Genomic DNA, 17,624 nt, shown 5'->3' on the forward strand with positions numbered 1-17,624 from the left:
CAGTGCTGTGGAGCCTCCTGCGAAGCGCTTCTTTGATGTTTCTTCCGGCATTTATAGTGGTCTGTCCTTGCCGCTTCCGGGTGTCAGTTTCAGCTGTCCGCTGTAGTGGTTGGTATATTGGGTCCACTATAAATGCCGGAAGAAACATCAAAGAAGCGCTTCGCAGGAGGCTCCACAGCACTGATGATGTCTCCTAGCCAGGGGACGAAACGTTTGCAACAAAAACTTCCAGCTCGGCGAACAGAACCACTACAACAAGCACCCGAGCTACAAATCTTCACACAAACTTTGAGCTTTACTCTGTACAAACTGGATTCAGCATTTGCTATTTTTCACTTTTCAGATTGTCAGAATATTTACTGAAAATCCTTTATAAATTTGAAATTGTCCCATTACTGCTAAGCAGGGTACAAGACAGGCTAAATATCGATAAAAGGTATAGATTTCAGATTGTTATGGAAACCAATTGTTTATAGAAGCTTTTGCTGAATGATGGACATGAAGAAATATATTGAAAAAGTCAGAAATTCCATATTCCAAAGTATCTTACATGTACTAATTCTTAAAGCTGCACCAATGTCTCAATGGTCAATGTTATTATTGTTCTAAGTCAAATAACGAAGGTAATAACATCCATTCACAGTGCTTTTTTCTAACTGAACACAGTTAATTTAGTAGGCAGCACGGTTGCACAGTGGTTAGCACTGCTGCCTCACAGCGCCAGAGACCCGGGTTCAATTCCTGCCTCAGGTGACTGACTGTTTGGACTTTGCACATTCTCCCTGTGTCTGCGTGGGTTTCCTCCGGGTGCTCCGGTTTCCTCCCACAGTCCAAAGATGTGCGGGTCAGGTGAATTGGCCATGCTGGATTGCCCGTAGTGTTAGGCAAGGGTAAATGTAGGGGTATGGGTGGGTTGCGCTTTGGCGGGTCGGTGTGGACTTGTTGGGCCGAAGGGCCTGTTTCCACACTGTAAGTAATCTAATCTAATTCATATTCAACTGCTATATTGCAAACACAAAGGCTGGACTTTGACTGAGGAAGGAGGAGACAGAAGGTAGGTTTATTTCCAGGTCTCAAATGTGCCCCGGATGAGAAAGAGGCAGATCTAACTTTGGTGGATGTGCAGAATTCCAGAATCTGGTTTCCAGCATCTGCAGGAGAAAGTGAGGACTGCAGATGCTGGAGATCAGAGCTGGAAATGTGTTGCTGGAAAAGCGCAGCAGGTCAGGCAGCATCCAAGAGCAGGAGAATTGACGTTTCGGGCATGAGCCCTTCTTCAGGAATGATTGTTTTTTACCGCATTGATTTTATCCCAACTGCGAATCCTCTTGCAAGGATGCCTGCCTTGAAGAAGTTTTCCTCATGCACCAACCCGAAGCCATCCTTTGAAGCCTCCCACTATGGCCTACACAGGGGGCGTCTGAGGTATCTACCATGTATAGGTTGGGGGGGGGGGAGTCCCACCCGGGAATGGCAACCAACAGCTCATCTACTGACTGGGGGAGTGGGTCCGAAACGTATATGAGCCTTAAAAAACAAATTGTCTTCCAGGCCGAATGCCTCAACAGCAGCTATGGTGCCATGGACTGGGAGTACAGTTGTCAGGCCGATTGAGGGGACCATCGTTTACAGTCACTTAATTGGACCCCGCTGCTTTGTGCTTGGACATTGACTGCTGTCGGTGTTCATAGGGAGCACCCGGTATGGGCCCTTCCAACTGTGTCTGAGCTTGGAGCGGTTCCAGCTTTTGGTCAGCATGTGACCTCCTGTCTGCAGGTTGGCAAGTTCATCAGGGTCCTTCAAATCCTGGTTCACTGCTTGTGGGGGTGATCGGAAAACATTGCTCACCCGTGAGTAAAGGAACTTTAGAGACGAGGTTAGCTGCCAAAAGTTTGCCTGCGTTTCCTCTTCCCATAATATTTAGGTCTGGGCGGGTGAGTGGGTTTGTATCTGCATCCCAAGGGGTCCTACGGGATCGGCTGTAGATTACCTCAGCTGCCAACAGCCCAATGGTTGAGTGTGGGGTGACCCTCATGGGATACAGGGCCAAAGACAGGTCCTTCAACTAGTTCAGGCCCGTTTCACATGTTAGCTGAGTCCATTTGGGCTTAAGGGTCACATTTGCCCTCCCCACTATGCCTCACGCCTGGGGGTGGTGGGCGCTTCACAGAGCTCTGCATGAACTTTCCTGACAAAGTGGGGGCCATTGTCTGAACTAAATCTCGGACACCCAAATCTCGGAATGATCTCGGTTAGGAGTAATCGTACCACTGTTGAGGCCGTGTTATTAGTGGTGGGAAAAGCCTCAATCCATCCAATGAAGACATCAATCACAAGGCAATACTTACACCAATGTAGATGCAGAGGTTCAATAAAATCATGGTGAATACATTGAAATGGACCTGCTGGCGAGGGGGATGTTCCTGTTACACAGCGCACCCCTTGGCTGCATTATTTTGCTGACTCATCAAACATGACCTGATGCGCTTTTGAATGTTCTCGGCTAGTCAGGGGTGCCACCACGTTTGCAACATGATACTGCTCATTTCCCCCTCTTGCCAAGGTGTGCATCAGTATGAAGGCAACCGATGAGCATTGGTAACATGGTATCAGGTAGGCATACTTGACCGACTGGAGTGATCCAGAGGCCTCTTGACGCAGAGTGGCAGCACCCATGCATCTTCTATATCTGCTTTTCTGAATCGGGGCGCCCCCCTGTGAACGCTGCACAATGAGGGTCTGGAATGCCTTTTTCTTTTCGGGGCAGGTTTTCGGTTGGGTGCCTGCTGGTTCTTCTTGGAGACGATTGAATTGCGTGCCCTTGGCATTGCCATGGCTGACATCTGTATTGTCTGTGACATGGGCAGCACCTTTGATTATGGCCAGTTGTGTGGGGAGGAGGATGGCCTTAAGGAGATGCTGGACATTCAGCGTGTTGTGTGTAGGGGTGCCTGAGGAGGTCAGGAATCAAAGCTGGCTAAGGTCGTGGGTCACACCAACGGCCTACCGTGAATCCATGTAGAGATTGACCGTTTTCCCTGTTGCCAGAAAACTGGCTCGTGTCAGTGCAAAGAGTTTTGCTCTCTGGGCGGTGACCGGGGCGGAATGGAGGGGGTGTCAAGGGAGGCTGCTTCTAATGTGTCCATGAGGGTAATGGATTGTATATCCTGAAAGAGGCACTCCTAAGGATGACACCGTTGAGCTACCATCGACAAAGAGAGTTAAATCTAGTGGGGGCAATGGAGCGTCTGAGAGGTCTGGTCAGGGGGACGTCAGGAAGTGGCTGCACAAAAGGCAGTCATGGGGAGGATGGGGAAGTTCCCCTGGAGGGGCACTGAGGAAAGTCACCGGGTTAACGGTGGGAGAAGGTCAGAATGGTGTTGTGCAGAATGGCTACCTCGTAACGGCTGAGTCGAGCTTGTGTAAGGTGTTGGGTCTGCTGGGGCGTGAGGAGGGCTACGATCGCATGTGACGAATAGGTGGTTAGGGGTTTCTGCAGGGTTATATTGGACGCGGCAAGGGAGTAGATAGCCGGCAGAATTTGTGTGCAATGTGGAAGACCCATGCCAACAGGATCAAGGTGAGTTGAGTAATAGGCCACCGGGCTCTTGCAATCTCTGTGGGTCAGGGTTAAAACAGCGGTTGCACAGTCCTCAAAGATACCGGCATACAGCTGGAAGGGTATGTCATACAGTGGTCTCCTGAGGACCAGGGCATTGGCAAGGGCTGCTTTTAATTCACTGAAAGCTGACGTCTGGTCTTCCGCGAGGGTGCAAGTCCCCGAGACCTTATTGGAAGCTAAAGGGGTTAGCTGCTTGGTAAGTAATGTTACATTGGAGAGCCACTGCTGGCAGGAGTTACCCAAGCTGAGAAAGGCATGCATCTGCTTAGCGCTGATGGGTGGAGGGATTGCCAGGATGGGCACAATGCAGTCCGGGGTCAACTGATGCACTTAGCAATGTCGCCGGGAATGTAACTTGTTGCTGGGTGTGCTGAACCTTGTTGGATGGTATAACGTATTCCCAAGAGTGGAGGACGTTCAGGAGACAGTTGGTATCTGCACTGTTAGCAGATTCCAAAGGGCTAGCTCGGAGTAAGTCGTCCACATACTGGACGATCGTGGAGCTCTCCGAGAGCTGAAGCTCAGAGAGCTGCCGGTGTTCAAACCTGGGTGAATTGAGTGGACGAATGGACAAAACCCTGGGGCTGTCGTGTCCAAGTGTACTGCTGACCCTTAAAGGTGAAAAACAAACAAATACTGAGACTCAGCAGCCAGGGACAGAAAAAAGAAAGCATGCTGAAGATCAATTATGGTGAAAAGACAGGCGCTGGCAGTAATATTGCTGAGAATGGTCACAGAGTTTGGCACGACCAGGCGCAGTGGGTGCACTGTTCTGTTGATCTGTCAGAGATCCTGTACTAACCTCCACTCTGGGTGTCCTGGCTTTGGGACCAGTAGAATGGGTGTGTTTCAGGGCAATTGGCAGGGGACTAGAACTCCTTGTTTTAGGAACGAGTCTATCAGAGCTGATACCCGTTCTATGGCCTCTGGTCTTAGTGGGGTGTTGAGGTATCAAAGGCAGTTCTGCAGGCTGGTGTAATTTGGATCTTGATAGGATCCAGAGAGGTGCCCCCCCACTTCATGCTCGGAGGCTGACCAGAGGTCAGGAAAGGGGTTATTCTGAGGGGTCGTGTCGGGGTTGGTGGTGGTGAAGTAAACCCTCCATGGTGTAAGGGCTAGAGAAATAAGTTAACTTCCTGTTGGGCAGCGTTTGGTTTTGGTCAGTGATACAGGGCTGAAAATGTGTTGCTGGAAAAGCGCAGCAGGTCAGGCAGCATCCAAGGAGCAGGAGAATCGACATTTCGGGCATAAGCCCTTCTTCAGGCTTATGCCCGAAACGTCGAATCTCCTGCTCCTTGGATGCTGCCTGACCTGCTGCGCTTTTCCAGCAACACATTTTCAGTTCTGATCTCCAGCATCTGCAGACTTCACTTTCTCCTCAGTGATACAGGGGTCTGACTGTTGCTGTAGTGGTGTGCTAAAAATCCGAGGGCCTTTGCTTTGTAGCTCTCGTTTACAGACAAGGTAATGTGGGGAGAAACCAACCTTGGTTGGTTCCAGAGGTGGGCAGGAACATCTACGAAGAAGACAGATCCCCGTTTACGTTCAATGTGTGCCACTAGGGTAACAGTAACTCGAGGAAGGGGGCAAAGATGGCTGCCAGTTCAGTGGAGGCTCCAGTAGAATCATAACAAAGAGTTACATTGGGATCAGGGATTTGTAGTGGAGGCGTAAAATCCTTTGGCTATAATTCGATGGCCCACCATTGGCGGGGAGCAATAGATCCAGAACTGTCCCTTGGGAGAATTCTGTCTAATTATAATGCTTCATCAAGGCAGAGAACTTTGACCCGAAGGGCACACAACAAATCCCTTCCTGCTAGGTTAATGCCTCATTTAGGGGTTTGGGTAACTTGGACAGTACAGGTATGGGGGTCAATCTGAACTGTGAGTGGTTCTGTTACCGGGATACTGCCTCTCCTGACTAGTTAGACCAATCAGGTGTACAGAGTTGTGTGAGAGCCCAAACCCGTGTTGGTGCACACAGGAGGGCTCAAGTGTTGAGGTGGTGGTGACGGTATCAATCCTGAAGGGGATTTCTTTACCCTCAGCCGTCATGCGGACTACTGGTTCATCCTCGGGGCCTTTAGTCAGGATAGGGTAAAGTGGGACGGAGGTCCGTTGGGCTATGAAGGGATTTTCAGTGTAGTGAACTCACCCCCTGCCTGGGGTTCCATATTACAGGTGCCCCATTGCAGCGGGCAGTCTCGTTGCCAATGACCATGCACACCACAGTGAAAACAGGTCTGCACTGGCCATGTCATTGAGGGCGTTGTGTCATTTCATGCTTGACTGTTGCTTATTTCGGGTCTTTAGGATTACGCCAGTAATAAGTTAGCGCTCTTCTCACTTGTGGACGAGTGTTATCGGCCAATCCATATCATTGGTTCAAACAGCAGTAGCTACCCCCTCCGGGATACATTGTAATAATCGAACATTAAACTGGGATGAGGGATTCCCTGTATTGTAAGCGGCATTCCCTGCAGAGGTGGGGTATGTGGAGTCTGACCTGGCCTCCTCCTGCTATGGGCAGTTCTCCAAAACCCTAGTTGTATCTACTGGTTGTCGCAGGGTTCTCTGGAGAGTGCCCTAATCACCTGGATTTGGTCCCTGAACTAGGAAATGGCTCTGGAAAAGGCCTTCCAATCATTGTAACACACCCTCAAGCTGGGTTTTCCATTGCAAACCCTCACTTGGGGTCAAAGCCGTACAGACTGAAGAGGTCCTGAGGTGTGGCTTGACCTGTAACATTATCAGGGAATCCTCTGGACCCGTCTTTCGTTTGGGGGCGTAGGGCATGATCAAGCACATCCCTTGGGGTTTCCAGTGGGTGTAAACCTGTATGGGTGTCCTCTCCCGCTGTGCCAGGGTTTGGATTAGGGACTGTCTCTGTTCACATTTATCAGTGGTGTTCTGTTTTGGTTAGGTGGGTCAGGATTAGCTATTTCACTTGTGACCTCTCTGGACCAGCCGTTGCTCTCGGGGTCATAATAGTGGGGCCTGTCCTGCTCGCCACCGCTGTCGGTGTTGGGGTTACAGGACGACGTGTTCTGGTCTCTGCGCGTCTGAAAAGGGCCTGTCTCTTTGGCTGTTATGGTGTTGGATCGCATTCTCAAAGGGACTGGGTCAGCAAAGCTTTCAGGAGCCCGAGTCTGGTCAGGACACGGGGGGTGGTCAGGACTGCCCTGAGGCTGAGGGATAGAGTGCGGGCGGGCAGGTGGCAGTGAAGGATATGGTGGGGGTGGTAGTCGTGTGCCGGTGGATTTTGGTTGGGGTGCCACGGCGCTAGTAGGGTGTAATGGCCAAAATGTGGGGGGGGGGGGGGAAGGGCATTAGCCAGGATTTGCCACCCTCCTCCTGCTCGTCAGTGTCATCAATTGAAATAACATCGACAGTCCGGAGATACCTCTGTTTTGCTCTTGGCTAGTACCTGGGTTTGGCATTCTAACCCTGGTACATTAGTCTGTCCAGCGCCTTTTAGCTTTTCACTGTTTCTCTCATTTAGGTTGTTGTCCTTGCACTGAGTTTTCAACACTGCCCAAGGCTTAGGGTTACCCTCGTTATCATAAAATCTAATCCCTCTCTGGCGCACACTATTCTCCCAGATACTCTGCTTAGATTTGTCTTTTAATTCCTCAGCTGCTTTTCACCTCACGGTTATTAAAGTTTCCCACTGAGTGCCCACATTGCACTTCCAGCCTGCCTCTTCAGCCTTTATCTCTATGTCCCCCGTTCCTCCTTGTGGCCTGATTTCAGTGCCCAATTTCTTATTTAAACACCCTGAGCCTTTCCCCATTCTGGGCGTCATTTTGGCATAACCTATATTTAGGGGTTCCAGCCCCTGACTCCTCTCATGCCTGCCCTGTGTTATTATATATATATTTCTTTCTCTAACTGACCTTTATGGAACTGTACTGGCAGCCTCCGTATGCACTGCAGGTTCCTGACCTTCGCATGGGGGAAATCTCCCCTCCTAACAACCGGTCTAATGCAGGGTGCTGAGACAGACACAGTGACTCGCCTTTACCTGGTGCACTGTATCCCGGGGTTCCAAACCCCCTTGTTTCCCGAGGGACCCTCACCTCAATTTAACTGTGGGGACTCAAACCCTTTTGAAACCCAGCTTCGCACAAAGCGACTCGTTGGGGTGTGAGTGTGTGAGTTATCTCAAAGATTCCATACCGCCAAGTCCCAGAAGATGAGAGGTCGGCTGAGTGTTAAGTTTAGAGAGAGAGAGAGAGATCAAGGTGAATCTTACGTTGTGGGCCCATCTGTCTCACACAACCAACACTCAGACCATCGCTTATTCAGTCTACCTGGAATCTCTGTGTATGTCGGAGTCCCACTGCTGCCACCATGCGTTAGGTTCTTTATCGGGGGTTTCTCACACGAGATTCAATTCACACACACCAACTTCTGCAAACAGTTAAAGTTTATTAAAACCTGTCCAAACGAGGTGACCCCCTTTGACCCCCCCCCCCCCCCCCGCAGACATGCAAAAGAGGTTCCGACCAAAGAAAACACATCCCCTTTATACAGGTCAGTTGGTAATGCTCACAGGTACTCTGGCCACTCCCTCACAGTCACAAGCTACTCAAGACAAACCCCCAGCCACTCCCTCACTGTCACATGTTACCCCAGGTACAATGGTAGGATGAGATCAGCCTCAGAGAAAATGTAAATGTAAATGCCCTAATCCTGGGGAAATCGTTATGCAGACAATTTCCTGACTCAGTGATTCCCCAAGACAATGTAGGTGTGATGTGCCCGAGCTTCGGGGTGACCCTGCAAATGAGTTCTGGCTCCACATCTTCCCCAGACAATGCAGCATCGGGGATGATCAGAGAGCGTGGTGCTGGAAAAGCACAGTAGGTCAAGCAGCATCCGAGGAGCAGGAAAATCAATGTTTTGGACAAAAGCCCTTCATCAGGAAAGATTTTCTGATGAAGGGCTTTTGCCCGAAATGTCGACTCTCCTGCTCCTCGGATGCTGCCTGACCTGCTGTGCTTTTCAGACACTACTGTCTCGACTCTGATCTCCAGCATCTGCAGTCCTCACTTTTGTCACCGAGGCTGATCGTGCAAGAGAACCTGATTGGCTGGGGATGTCTGTGAAATTACGAAGAGATTAAATGAGAGTTTAATTTGATAATAGTAGGGGGAGTAGTAAGAATTGGCTGTCTAAGTGAAATGAGAATTACAATGGATAGTCACCCACATTCCTGCATGCGAGCTGTGAGAGAGAATGTCGGCCCCACTCACTTCTAGAATGTTCAGCACTGCAGTCTAACTCTTCAATAGACAATAGACAATAGGTGCAGGAGTAGGCCACCTATATTACATTAATGTCCAGAGAGATATTTCTATTTAATCTTTGAGCATTACAACACCCCTCAATTTACTGCCCTCCATGTGCTTGTCCTCCAATCACCTTAAATTATGACTGCTCCTGACAGCCATTTCTGCCCTGGGGAAACATCTCTGGCTATCTGCTCTATCTCTGCCTCTCATTACCATCTATACCTCGATCAAGTCACCTCTCTTCCTCCTTCTCTCCAAGCCCAAGCTCACTCAACCTCTCTTCATAAGACATGTCCTCCAATCCAGGCAGCATCCTGGTAAATCTCCTCTGCACCATCTTTAAATTATCTACATCCTTCTTATAATGATGCGACCAGAACTGGACACAACATTCCAAGTGTGGTCTAACCAGGGTTTTATAGAGCTGCAGTAAAACCTCACGGCTCTGAAACTCAATCCCCCTGTTAATGAAAGAAAAAACACCATATGCCTCCTTAACAACACTATCAACTTAGTTGGCGAATTTGAGGGATCTGTGTACATGGACCCCTTGATCCTGCTGTTCCTCCACACTGACAAGAATCCTGTCTTTAACCCTGTATTCAGTATTCAAATTTGACCTTCCAAAATGAACGACTTCTCATTTATCCAGGTTAAACTCTATCTGCCACTTCTCAGCCCAGCTCTGCATCCTGTCAATGTCTTGTAGCTTGCAACAGCCCTTGACACTATTTACGACACCACTGACCTTTGTGTCATTGGCAAACTTACTAACCCATCTTCCACTTCTTCATCCAAGTCATTTATAAAAACTACAAAGAGCAGAGGCCCAAGACAACATCTCTGTAGGGCACCCTGGTCACCGACCTCCAGGAGGAATACTTTCCATCCACCACAACTCGCTGCCTTCTTTCGGCCAGCCAATTCTGTATCCAGACAGCCAGATTTCCCTGTATCCCATACCTCCTAAGTTTCTGAATGAGCCTAATGAGGGAAACCTTAAGGATGGGTATCTGAATAGGAAGGGTTTGGAGGGACTGGCAGGTGGGACTAGATTGGGTTGGGATATCTGGTCGGCATGGATGGGTTGGACCGAAGGGTCTATTTCCATGCTGTACATCTCTATGACTCTATGACTCTAAATGCCTTACTGAAATCCATATACACCACATCCACTGCACGACCTTTGTCAACTTGTCTTGTCACATCCTCAAAGAGCTCAATAGGCCTATGAGTCTTGACCTGTCCCTCACAAAGCCATGCTGACTATCTTTAATCAAACTATGTTTTTCCAAATAGTCATAATTCCGATCTCTCGGAATCCTTTCCAGTACCTTGCTTACCAAAGATGTAAGACTGACTGGTCTGTAATTTTCAGGGATTTGTAGCTATTCCCTTTCTAGAACAGAGGAACAACATTCGCCTCCCTCCAATCATCTGATACTATTCCCGTGGAGAGTGAGGATGCAAAGATCATCACATTGGAACCATTATGGGAGGAGGTGGGCCTGTGCAAATTGCACGGGTCACATCTGAACAGGAAAAGGCCCAACATGAGCTATGAAGGAAGTTGGATAGACTGGTGTTGTTTTCCTTTGAGCTATGAACTTTAAGAGGGAACCTCGTTAAAATGTATAAGATTATGAGCGACACAGATAAAGTGGATAGGAAGACACATTTTTCCATTAGAAGACGGGTTCAATAATCAGGAGCCTACTGAGGGAAGCCTTAAGGATGGGTAAGTGGTGTACAGCATGGAAGCAGACCCTTCGGTCCAACCCATCCATGCCAACCAGATATCCCAACCCAATCTAGTCCCACCTGCCAGCACCCAGCCCATATCCCTCCAAACCCTTCCTATTCAGATACCCATCCTTAAGTAAGTGGTGAAAGTGCCTCAGGGTGATTCAGAGGTGAAAATGCACCCAAGCCCTCAGACAATGGCTGAGGAGGCAAAAGGACATGTTTCAGGATGATAATATTTTTTGAAACCAACAAATCATCCAATACTTTACAGAAATTCCATTTTGGATGAAAGGGATATTATGGCATAATAATAAGGGGAGTGCACATTGCCGTTGACAACAAAATCGAAAGAGCAGTCGATTTTCTTGACTATATTATGAATCAACAGTGCACCAAGATATCAGACTATCAGTTGCATAGGATCCACCATCTAACCTACTTGAGTTTCAGACTGAGGTCATTACCCAAATCCTTGCCATCCATTCCCTTGCGAACTCTTCCTGTCACTATTTTTCTGTATTCACCGTACTCCCAAGATCCAATAATCCAGGCATTTCTGGCTGATCCCGAGTAAGTACATTGGGCCAGGCTTTGCAGTCAACAATGGAGAAACAGCATTAGTTGATGATATTTGATCACCACATACTCTAACGTACTGCAGTTCCCATAATGAGAATATCGATCTGAAGTAGGAATGATTGCCTCATCATCATTATTGGCAGTCCAAACATTCTAAAACCTGCCTAATCCATTTCTGTCTGATAAGTAAAGTGATATGTTCTCTCACAATTATACAAATAAATAGACCCCTGCATGTGATATTTTATGGTACTCACCTGTCTTTCTTTCGCGTTGAATTCAACAACAGTTCCAATGAATAAAATTTGCATAGCAAGTAATTATTTGAATTTGCACTGTCATCCATTTTGGTTTTTAATGTACAGTCATCTTGTAAATGCAAGGACTGATTTTTTTTTAAATATACAATCTCTACAATGTGGAAACAGGCCCTTCAGCCCAACAAATCCACAATGACCCTCTGAAGAGTAACCCGCCCAGACCCATACCTCGACATTTACCCATGACTAATGCACCTAACCTACACATCCCTGAACACTACGGGCAATTTAGCATGGCCAATTCACCTAATCTGCATACCTTTGGATTGTGGTTGGAAACCAGGGCACTCAGAGAAAACCCACATAAACATGAGGAGAATATGAAAACTCCACACAGACAGTCTGCCTGAGGGGGGGAATCGAACCCGGGTCCCTGGTGCTGTGAGGCAGCAGTGATAACCACTGAGCCACTGTGCTGCCCCATACAGTTTCAAATGCCAAAACTGTATTCCATTTACGAGACTACACTTTTCAAGTTTGAAGAATCAGGAACAGATCACCATACAAGGATTTGGTAAATGATTGATGCAAGGAGATTTCCGGAAGATTCTAATGAGATTCTCAAACCTCTGAAGATAATACATTAGGGAGACTATGAAGAGATTAGGAGAGATTTTTTTTTTACATCTGTCAGAGGAGCTACAAAATCAAATTACTAAGGGACATGAAAAGTTACTAAAGTCTTCTGCAAGCACGTAAATCAAAACTGCAAGTTGGGAAGAGGAGTATGCCACCAAGGAGCGCACAGAATAAAACCAGAACTTTGAAAATGAAAAGGCAACATTTAGCAGTGTGTCAGAGCTGATCAGAATGACATCAGAAGCTGCGATCAAAGCAAAAAGGAGGAGCAATATTAAATATACTTATGAAACTCAAAGAGGATATAAGCCTTGGTCTGTACAGATTTACTCCATGGTTTTAACTTAGAGAAGAGAGCAGAAACACTAATAAAGTGTTAGAGGAAGGTACAGTGCAGATGCTGGGGTGTTTGCTACTAATACACTGATATTTAAGAAGGGAGAAGGATGATGCTCACAAAGGTCAGCTTAAAATCAGTGATAGGAAAATATATGCAACCTCTAATAAAGAAGAAAATAGAAACAAATCTGGAAGCCAAAAGAGAATGAATGAAATTCGAAACTAAACCTCTAGCTTGAGTTCTCTGAAGAGATAACAGAGACCAAACAAAGTAGATGTAGCTTCCATAGGAACAGGAGTAGGGCATTCAACACCAGGAGCCTGTTCCACCATTCAATGAGATACAGATGATCTGTGCCCTAACTCCCTATACCTGCCTTTGGCCAATGTCCATTAGTACTCAGATAACTTTTTGTTAAACCAATCTCAGATTTAACATTAACAACTGATTGAGCATTACTGCTGTGTGTGGAAGAGAGTTCCAAATATCTACCACCCACTCTGTGTTGAAGTGTGTCCTAACATCTCTCATGAATGGTTTGGTCCTAACTCTCAGACTATGTCTCCTAGTTCTAGAATCCCCAACCAGTGGAAATAGTTTACCAACCCCGTCTTTTCCTGAAGACTGTTATGAAGATGTCTATGTAGTGTACCTTTAAGAAAATTAAAGTCTAGCAGAACTACCTGACAGCACCAAATGTTCTCAACAAGAGACAATGAAGCATTTGGTCCAACAGTTAGTGTAACTGGTTGCCTGGAGACAAAAAAACAAATACGAATTCAGCCAATCAGTTTAAATTATACCCCAAATACCAACCTCCAATCAAGTTTGAATTTAGTATATTGGCAATATTAAAAGCCAATGAAACAATCCGATGCTTTGGGGGTATAAGACTAGGGAAAATTGTACAGCTGGGGGAAGAACTGCCACGCCACCAGCATGTAGAGATTGCCCAGAAAATAGCTCTCTTAAAGGTACCTTTATCGATCAGTGACCTGTGAAGCATAATCCCTCAGAAGAAAAGACAACACGGGAAGATCCAAACAGAAGATTTGACAGCTGGCTAGTTTTGAAAACTTGAATTTTCATTAAATCTTAATCGGGGCCGTTTAATCGGATGAGTATTAGAGAAGGGAAGGTAAAAGATAGGTTAGAGGAAGGAGTTGTAAATAGTTGTTAGTTAATAATTCTCTGTTATACGTTAAGACGCAAAGTTATTACTTTTTATTTTAACTAATTCTTGACCTATCAAATTTTCACAGATTATGGCACGGGATAAATCTTTTCTGTGTTGCTGGTTTAAATTAAGCAGGAGAGTTTACCCTGTGTCACGACAAGACTTCAATTAGATTATCAATTAACCTTCTGTATTCAAGTGAAAACAGGCCCAATGCTCTCCTCATAACTTAAACCCTGAAGTCAGGTATCGTTCTTGTAAAGGAGAAAGTGAGAACTACAGATGCTGGAGATTGGAGTCAAAAAGTGTGGTGCTGGAAAAGCATAGCAGGTCAGGCAGCATCCGAGGAGCAGGACAGTCAACATTTCAGGCATAAGCCCTTCATCGGGCTTGTGCCCGAAAAGTCGATCCTCTTGCTCTTCGGATGCTGCTTTACCGGCTGTGTTTTTCCAGCACCACATGTTTTGACTATCATTCTTGTAAACCAACATTGCAATCCTTCCAAGGCCATTAGATCCTTCCTAAAGTGTGGTGCCCAGATCTGTTCACAGTATCTAAATGGGGTCAAACCAGGTTTTTCTCTATCTGACTATAACCTCTGTATCCTTGCACTCCAGAAATCTAGGTATAAAGACCAGCATTCTGTAAGTTTCCTTGATTAGGTTATGCACCCGTACATGACATTTTAATGGTTTATGCACCTAAATCCCAAAATCTCCTTGGACATCCATTGTATTTAACTTCGTAACATCAAAAAGTGATCTTTCACTTTTATAGTCCAAAACGAATAATTTCACACTTGCTTACCTTGAACTCCATCTGGCGCGGTTTTGCCCATTCACTCAGTACATCAATATCCAAATGTAATTTTATGCTGTCATCTACACTATCTAAAATGCTGCCTTACAAGTTGGGAAAAGATGCCTTTCTATGCCATTATCCATTTTGTTAATAAATAATGTGAAAAACTGAGGCCCTAACATAGATCCTTGTGGAGCCACATTCCTGATGAAGGGCTTATGCCCGAAACGTTGACTCTCCTGCCTCTCGGATGCGGCCTGACCTGCTGTGCTTTTCCAGCCCCATACTCTTGACTCTGAACTCCAGCATCTGCAGTGCTCACTTTCTCCTATAGGTACTTGTGGAGACCACCGGTCACATCCTGCCAATTTCAACACCTACCCATTATCCTGTTATTCCTGCTACTTAACTAATTTACCACTCATCTCAGTAATTTGCCCTCAATGCTGCTGGGATTCGAGCTTAGTTGAAGGTCTCTCGTGTGGAACTTAATCAAATGCCTTCTGGGAGTCTACATAAACAACTTCCACAGACATTTTTACATGTCTGCTACCTTAGTCACCTCTTCAATCAGATTTGTCAGACATGAGCTGTTGGTCATGAATCCAAGCTGCCTGAAAATGTTTGAAGTGTTCAGTTACCTCATTCTTAATTATAGTTTCCAACAATTTTCCCACCACAGAGGCGAGGCAGCTTATCTAGATTCCAGAGAAAAAAAACTTCTAATAATGTGCCATAAAATAAATACACTAATCAACAAGAGCATGTAGAGTCAGGGCACAAGTTAAAAGAATAGATATTCAGCTGACTGCAGGACAGAAATCAGACGGCGAGGGTATCTGGCAGATCCTAAATAATGTAACAATTGGTGCTGATGCCAAATAGCTATTTAGTCAGTGATTTATTCTCCAAGAATAAAGCTGACATTATTTTACTTCACTGATCAAGTTTTACAATTACTGGTCAGAGCTATTTGGCAATATCGTCACCAGCCCTTTCAACAGCTGAATAGAAAGCAGTGATGGGATTTATTTGATACTGGTCATCATGGTAAAGGTGGGGACAGTGAGTGTAAATGCAAAATCAAACAGCAGTCTCACTGCTGCACTGGGGAACAAGATACAAATGGGACAGCAGTTACACTGATTATCATTACCATGTGGATACCAACTAAATTGATCACCATTACTGGATTGTACGTACTTACTGAGCCACCTCAAAAAATATGATGATTTGGAGGTTCGGTACCCATGGGGATGGCCTCAATTACAACCTTAGGGTCATGTCACACTACAGGTGACCGCACTACACACACACACACACACACACACACACACACACACACACACACACACACACACACACACACACACACACACACACACACACACTCCTACAGACCCATACACCCACACAGACCCTCTCTCACATACGCTCACACATACATACCCACCCTCTCACATATTTACACTCACAATCACACACATACACACACTTTCTCACAGACATTCATACCCACCCCCCCCACACACACTCACATGTACACACACAGATATAGGTTTGTGGGGTGAACATGTACCTGCAGAATAACATTTTACTTTGGTAAAATAACTGCATGAATCCTTGTAAGATTCTGTAAATCCCTTTAAGAAATGGAATCAGTCTGAACATTGGGGCACAGACAGTCTCACACAGGGCACCTCACACCTTCAATGCATTATCTGAGCTGGCATGGCGCCTATTGTTAAAGTTCACTTGAGAATGTAACTTTTTTTAAAAAGTTCTGGGATTCACATGTGAAAGAACTGAAACCAACATGGTCATTCTAAAATACGACAGACTTAACAAACAATCACGTCTTTGTCAATATATAATTCAGTTGCATCACACTGTAAACTTTTGCTATAAATTCTGTGTCTTACAATCTTATTCTCCACAATCACCTGATGAAGGAGCAGCGTTCTGAAAGCTAGTGCTTCCAAATAAACCAGTTGGACTATAACCTGGTGTTGTGTGGTTTTTAACTGAGAAAATGTGAGAAGTGTTCTTAGTTCATGTAGCTTTGAAGATCTATTGGAAAAATAAATCAGTAACTTCACAACACTCTGGGATTTTTCCATCACTGGTCTGGGGAGAGCAGTTTTTTCCCCTCCAAAGGAAACTTCCCCTCGTCACATTCTAAGGCAAAATGAGGAGATGAGGGGACTATAATCATTGACACGGACATTAGTTAATCAGGAAATTAAAAAAACACAGAACGTGCTGGAAATACTGAGTCAGCATATTCTGAATCGGAGTTTTTGGACTCAACGTTAATTCTATTTCTTTATCCAAAGATACTGCCAGACCTGCTGGATGTTTCCAGCTATGTTTTTGTTTCAGACCGCCAGCATCCACAGTACCTTGCTTCTATTTTAGCCTATCAATAGGCCTCAATTAATAGCTGTAAGCATTGTTTAAGAAAGTCCAATCCAATAGTGCAAAGAGCATTGAACCTCAGCTATAAATCATAGAATGAAATAGCTCACAAGGACATTTATAGGTCTGATTCCACGCATCAGGCCCAGACTTATCCTCTGAAAGAAAAATTAAATTAATGATATTGACTTCCTTTTTTCCCACAGCCAAGCAAAATCTTAGAATCATAAAATCCCCTTCAGTGTGGAAGCAGGCCATTCAGCCCATCAAGTCCACACTGACCCTCTGAACTCCATTCCACCATGAGCTATCCTTGTAATCTTGCACTTTCTCATGGTTAATCCAACTAGCCTGCACATCCCTGGACACAACAGGCAATTTAGCACAGCCCATCCACCTAAGTTGCACATCTCTGGACTGTGGGGCACAAGGAAGAAACCTACACAGGCACAGAGAGAATGTGTAAACTGATCGTTTACACACTGACAGTTCTGAGGCTGGAATCAAACCGGGTCCCTGGTGCTGCGAGACAACAATGCTAGCTGCTGAGCCACCGTGATATATTTATATATATATATATATATATATATATACACACACTGTCTCCTTTTTAAGATTGCATCGCCAAGGCATAGCATGAGAAAGAGCAGGGAACCACAAATAGGAAAGTGAGGACTGCAGATGCTGGAGATCAGAGTTAAAAAGTGTGGCGCTGGAAAAGCACAGCCAGTCAGGCAGCATCT

This window comes from Hemiscyllium ocellatum, chromosome 1 (genome assembly GCF_020745735.1).
Source record: "Hemiscyllium ocellatum isolate sHemOce1 chromosome 1, sHemOce1.pat.X.cur, whole genome shotgun sequence".
In the NCBI taxonomy this organism is placed as follows: domain Eukaryota; kingdom Metazoa; phylum Chordata; class Chondrichthyes; order Orectolobiformes; family Hemiscylliidae; genus Hemiscyllium; species Hemiscyllium ocellatum.